Raw genomic sequence first — 6,966 nt, forward strand, 5'->3', positions numbered from 1 at the left:
GTCTAAGATCATGCAGTGTTTGATGGTGGTAAATTTGACCAAAGAGTAGCACGAATTTGCCTCCATTCCTCTCCAAAAAAAGAAGGGAGCTTCACATGCAGAGCAGTAAGTCCTTCAACATCAGCCTCTCTAATTCGTATTGCTGTATCACTGTCCAGGGAAACAAGATTGATAAGTTTGAAGTTACAATTTGGTCCATTAGATGACAAAGATAAAATACATATACATTTGACAATTTTGTTAATAGACCACCTAAGGATGCAACCAAGCTAAAACAATTAGGTGATGTGAGAGGAAAATGTATTTATCATGCAAAACAAACTCTACTTTAAATCCTTTTTCAAATTTTAACAATTAGATTATTTTATCGAATTGTGTGTCAAATACAAACATTAGACCTGACAGTCCAAGTCCCCTTTTTCCATCAAAAACTAGCGAATCTGAGACAGAAGACAGTAGAGTAGAGTTACTAAGACCAAAAAACAGATTTAAATATTTGATTTCAATTTCAACGCCAATGACAGCCATATCAACTTTACCAGATCAAATTCACAAAATCAATTTCAAATTAATGAATTTTTCAATTATCAGCAGGCAGCAATATCAATAATCAAACAAAACTCAAATTGGTAACCGTGGCAACCAAATAATCCAATAAATATGATATTAATACAATCAACTAGGTATCTGTTAAATATGGTCAATATTCAAAATTTCAAGTAGATAAAATACTCTCTAGTATAAGAGGAGAAAATGACTATAATCATACTTATCAACATGGTAATTGAACATTCCTTATTTAGTCAACTATTAGAAATCTTAAAGAGTGATGGTCTGAAAATTTCAATTTGAAATAAACCTTGTAAACAGAACATATTCAATATATTTTTTGAAAAGAAAAATAGGTATTTGATTTATCTTTTTGCTAAAAATACTCTTCTACATGTAGACTCTACATTTGTCAAAGAAACAGTCCCTTTATGCCTAATTTTCTTTCCTGCTCATACATAGTCAATCATAAACTGTACAAGTCACATAAAGATACAAAGGAAATGATCAAACTGGAAATTCTTTGTGGGTTAATTTTGATGTAACCCCATGAAGTCATTAGCATAGACTTCTGTTCATCTTAAAGCCTATCTTTTAATCTAGCTATACATTGACATTAATTATAGAAAAACTGGGAGTGTGGCTTTAATGAAAGCCAGATTTTAAATAAGTATGCCACCTTGTAGACAACCAGTTGAAAATGAACAAGTTTTAATAATATCAAGTTGATTACATAACTTTCCCATTATTTTCTGGTCATTAAGAGTGTAATTAGTCAAAATTAACATGCTTAAATCCCTCATTGAATAATCAGCTAATAATCATTATATAACTCTTGAACAAAACAACCTTCCACCAAAATCATTAAATTTACATCACATTTTCACAAGTCGATAGGAAACGGATGAAAGAGTAAATTTGATTTAATAATAGATTTATTTTTCATTAAATATATATTATTATACATTTGAAACAACGACAGAATGCAGTTGAATTTCTTGATGTACAAGACAGGAATAAAATCTTGTGTAATTGTACTGGATGTTGGACCAAAAGTACTCTACATCACAAACCATAAAACAATACAGGCTACACGGGCATAAAGGCAAAAGAAGATGCTGCCTCCATTTCAAATCATAACGCAAACCACAACTTAGAATTTTGCAACGTGTAATTCTCAGCTTGGGCTTAGATCTCAGTCTTTATCTTAGGATGCCTTCAGATCCATAGAAATTTAAACTTTTGTGAGATAAACTAGGTATCTTTTGAGGAATGGTTGTAGAGACCAGCCTTTTCCAGCAGATTAACGTAAACTAGATCTTTTGTATGATACAATCACTCAGGGCCTTGGGACATTTCATTCCACCCACTTTAAACTATAAATCCACATTTTTATTTCTTTTTACAGTAGGATGTCAAATCAATTTTCAAAAAATAGATTTTGTGAACTTCAAAGCAATTTTAGTAGGTGATCACCTTTTCAATGAATTGTTTCCACTGGACAATAGAGTTGAAGTAAATTTGACTGTAAATCGATTGATTATGTATTGATATATGGCCAGTTTCAATTATAATTGTTTAGAAAGTAAATAGAAAACAAGTTGGTGTATGTACTTTACAATCAATTTATAAGTATCAATCAGTTCCTTCAAGCTACAAAATGCCTCTAATTGCTTCTTTGTTTTCATTTTCTCGAGATAAATTCACTTTCATTGTCTGCTCCTTAGCATCATTACAGTTCATGATAAGTTCAGAAATTCCTTCTGTCTTTGTATTAAAGATTCACCGTTTTAGGGGGATAATTTGGGTCTTGAATATATGTAAAAAGTCTTCAGAAGAGCTAGAAATGTAGGAATAGGGCATAATTCCTTCAAAAAAACCCTCAAACTAGGAATTTCTTATTTTTATTTCGATGTACATCATTGTCCAGAGTTATGTGCAGAAATTCTTATAGATATGGTATGACCTCAAGCTCAGCAATTCCAGATCTTCCTTAGTTCAGAAGTTGCTTTAGTTTTTTATGTTCAGTTTTTTGAAGTATGTTATGTTATATTAGGTCCTAACATTAATATAATCATTCTATGTCCTTATGTTCCAATGTAGTATTTATGTTCCTTATGTTCAGAAATACAAAAAAATTATGAATTACTAAAAAGTTTACTTTCTTGATTTACCCAAACCTAAAAGTAATTTAAACAGGTAGGGTCTATAATTCATCTTTGCATTAGTCCAACACAGATGTCATCTTCTACCAATCACATAAGTGATGAAATTAGCAGCTTGTTGGTTCAAGGGTTTAATATCAAGAGACTCTTATAACCCTTGAAAACATAAGATCTAAAAATTATATTAAAAACCTTACATTGTAGCCATCCATGAATTTTGATCAATTATTCAGTTTTATTTTAATAAAGCTTCACTGAATTAGCATTCTGTACCAATCATATTTTCCTGTCCATATTTCAAACTCATATATTCTAAACAATTATCGATTTCACTTTGTACAGAAGACATATGAAAGATTTAATAGGAAATTTGCTCTTTTTAATTTTAATAAACCTAAAATAAAATCGGTCAAATTGACATGGCTATCAGGCCGTATATAGAAGAATTCCCATTAAAAATAATGAAAATCATGAAAATCAATATATTCATTATTACGCTGTCTGTAGACTTTGCCTAAACGAAAAGATGTCCGTCAGCTATTGAAACAAACAGAGTCTTTAGGCCGCGTATTGAATTAATAAAATTACAGTCCTTTGATAATAAATATGGTCGTTTATTGGAAGACCCAAGATTAAATTTTCACAAAAATCAATCTTTTCATCGTCAGATCATGATTAGAATTCCATTTAATGCATCGAGTTAAAAGAATAACTACACAGTACCATTTTGTGAGGGAATGCGTAAAATTAAATAATTTACTAATAGAATTACGAGGATTACATGCTTTGCTTTCAACATTTTCAACTTTTTTGTGATTTTTAATGATTTTTTTTATTAATTCTTCTAAGAATAAAATAATTAAATGTCCTGCTGAGAGATATTGTGTTTTATCCTTTGAAGAATTTCTTTAGGTTTTTACATCTGTATGCTCGGCCAAGAGGCTATAACAGGTAAATTCTGACCCGAAGCTTTGAGTTCCATGCTACTTTGTTCCTGGAATAATCTAACCAGGAGCAAAAGAAAGTTGGGACTTGACATCTGGGACTTTTTGGAAAGTTCTGTTTTGCAATGTGTTTTTCTTAGGTACATTCTTTTGTTAATTTTGCTAACTCATTTGGAAAGTTGATCGTTTCAAAGCATAGCTACTCTGGTGAGGATTAGGTATCCAAAGCTAATTCAGCCGAATCATTTTTGGTAAGTGTCAACACAAGCAGCCACAATGAAACTTTGACTCTTTCTACCTTAACACAACGACATCATGGAAGTTTCTCAAATTAGTTCTAGCTGAGTCTTATGAAGTCGACACAAGAAAACAACCTCTTAAATTTGAAACTTAGCAACTTCTATAAGTATAACCTTTTCTATGGATTTTAAAACGATATTATTTATTAATATTTCCAATAAAAATGGAGTGGAAAAGAAAGGAGACAGAAGAATAATTGAAGGGTATTTGTCTGGAGTCTGTCTGGAGAACTGGTCAGTTCGAGTAAACTTTGATCTTATTTCTCATGTCTAATAAAAAACGTGTGAAAAGACAATCTGACCTGCTGTCATTCATCCAATCCAGCTCAATTTTGATCATTGAGATAAAATATAATAATATTAGTAGTAAAGCAAGGTGAGAAATTAACACCTTCCAATCTCTTTCTGAGACATCATCTAAGTCTGGCTACCACATTAATTCATATAACAATCTTATCTTTGCCACCTAATTTCAATTTTTGCAATGGTGACCACAATTTTTAACTAGCTAAAAGATAGTCATTATACCTTTGTGTATATTATTGAGAACATTTTCATTTAGGAAGTTTTTTCATGCTTTATTTCATTGTCTTTTTATGTTCTCAAGGAGCAGGAGATTTTTTCCTTACAGAATTTGAATATGAAACAAACTTTAACTCACCAATAGATATGTTAGTTCAGCCTAGCTGGAGATCTCTGTTGCACCACTGCAAGCAATTCTGAAATAAGAATAGGTCTATTGAAAACTCATTTCACAACTAGATGACCAGTGCTTTTGGTTATAGGAAATATTTAGATGATGTGAATGAGAGAAGGAGATAATCTAACCATGCAGAGCCGCACTAAATCTTCTTCTGCACTGCCAAATGTTTGATTTCAGAGAAGGGAGGTTTTGATCCTTTAATCATTATTCCTCAGGACATGGTAAAACCCACATAACTTTTGCAATTAAAACATATTTGTAGCAATATCAGGACTAAATTTGTAAACTTTGTTTTATTATTTTACCAAATCAAGGGAAAATATAAATATATTTGGTTATATTTCATAGAATTATGGTGACATGAAAGCCAAAACTGTTTGCAGTGAGTTTTTTGATGTCCTGGACCCATTGGACACATGACTAAAGGCAATTTTGTCAATTGCAGGTGTATACCAGTTTCTTATAGCAACCCCCATGATCAGATATAGTCAAGATGTCTAAAGTTATTTGTTTTAAAAATGTAAAATTACATGGATGGTGCTTTAAATTCCAATAACTTAAACCTTAATCAAAAGGACCTGATTTTTTGGCAAGGTACACAAAATATTCGAAATAAAAATCTACCTGACTTGAACGTTATAATTATCATAGATATAAAGAAAATAGTTGTTTGTACAAGAAATTTTTCAATTACTACCTAACTTTCATTCCAGGCAAAAAGAAATCTAAATTCCTCCCTGAGAGAAAATACTATGAATTATTTCTAATATTTATGAAGAAAGGTATGGGTCTTTTGACAAGATAGAAATTTTGAAAGCTCAATGGGCTTAACAGTGAGATAATTATATGCACATGTGAGTACTAAGATGGCACACGATTGATAAAAACTGTTAAGAGTCTATGGCACACTTTGTAATATATTTTGCAGTGGGTATAAACAAGAATACTAGTCAAGGTATAATGAGGGAAATATGATATTTTCAGTGACTAAATCAAAGCTCTAGATTAACATGACAAGATAATACACAAATTTGTTTTTTTGTTTATTTTTTTTATCATTTTTTAACTCTTTCCTGTCGACTAACTTGGAATCTGTTATTATCTGAATTTTAACGAAAGTGTGCTAAAACCTAAAAATACTTTTGGTGAATAGACATAGCTGACAACATGACAGGGTTTCTTTTCTCTATTTTGTCTCCAGTGCTGCTTTGCATCAATTAATCAAATCAGCTCTATAATTTATTAATATTTGAAGTTGGTTTCTTAAGTCAAGTGTTACCATTGTACACTGTTAAATTACGGAACATAATTGGGCATCTGAAATGTGCCATTCAAAAATGCAGTCAAGCAATGAAAAGCAACACTTTTTTTCCAAAAAGAAGCACTTGGGACTAAATTGGTGATCAAGCACACATACAATTTCAAAATACATTTTCTTGTAAGAGTTTATGTGAATCATCATTATAATGTAGCACTTCCAGGGTGCCATTAACATTCTTGTTCAGTTGATCAGTGACAACAAGTATATTTTTATCAACTTGTTGCAGAACCAAACATTGGATTTTAATTCTGAAAAGTGATAAGGATAGTTGACATTTTGTGCCAGCAGTCTGGTAAATCAAATATTTTGATAACTATATCCCTTTAAAGTGATAAAACAAATTGAAACTGAAAATAAACATATTATTTATATTAAAAAATTGCAAGATATAAATGTTTCCCAGCAACGTCATAAATACTTTAAGAAAACATTGATTCTAGTCTTTAAAAACATTTTCAGAACTAATATCACACCATTCCTTACTAATCCATGCATGAAATTTGATAATTTATTTAACTTTCAAAATATATGTTTCGAAGTAAAATATGTGCACCTGAACATCTCATATACCTGCAAAACACTTCTAATTACTTTACTAAAATTCAAAATTCTCAAGTTCTCAAAATATAAACTCTGAGATAGACATCCAAAAAAAATATATATTCATATTGATGAGAAGAACGTAACAGTTTAATTTTCCAGGGATCCTTTGCACCAGTTTTGATATGTTGCTGGACAAAGAACAACTTTACTTGCAAACAAGCATTCTAACTTAACAAGTTCAGCCAACCAGAGTTACCTGCAGTAAGACCTATTTTAAAGATTCGCATGTTTAATACTTCAACATTAGAACATTTAACCGTTCTCAGAATAGATCTCAGAACAGTTCTCAGAATGATTCTCAGAATGGTTCTCAGAATGACTTTCAGAATAGTTCTCAGAATAGTCCTCAGAATGGTTCTCAGAATGATTCTCAGAATGGTTC

Source organism: Lottia gigantea (assembly GCF_000327385.1).
Source record: "Lottia gigantea unplaced genomic scaffold LOTGIsca_14, whole genome shotgun sequence".
NCBI lineage: Eukaryota > Metazoa > Mollusca > Gastropoda > Lottiidae > Lottia > Lottia gigantea.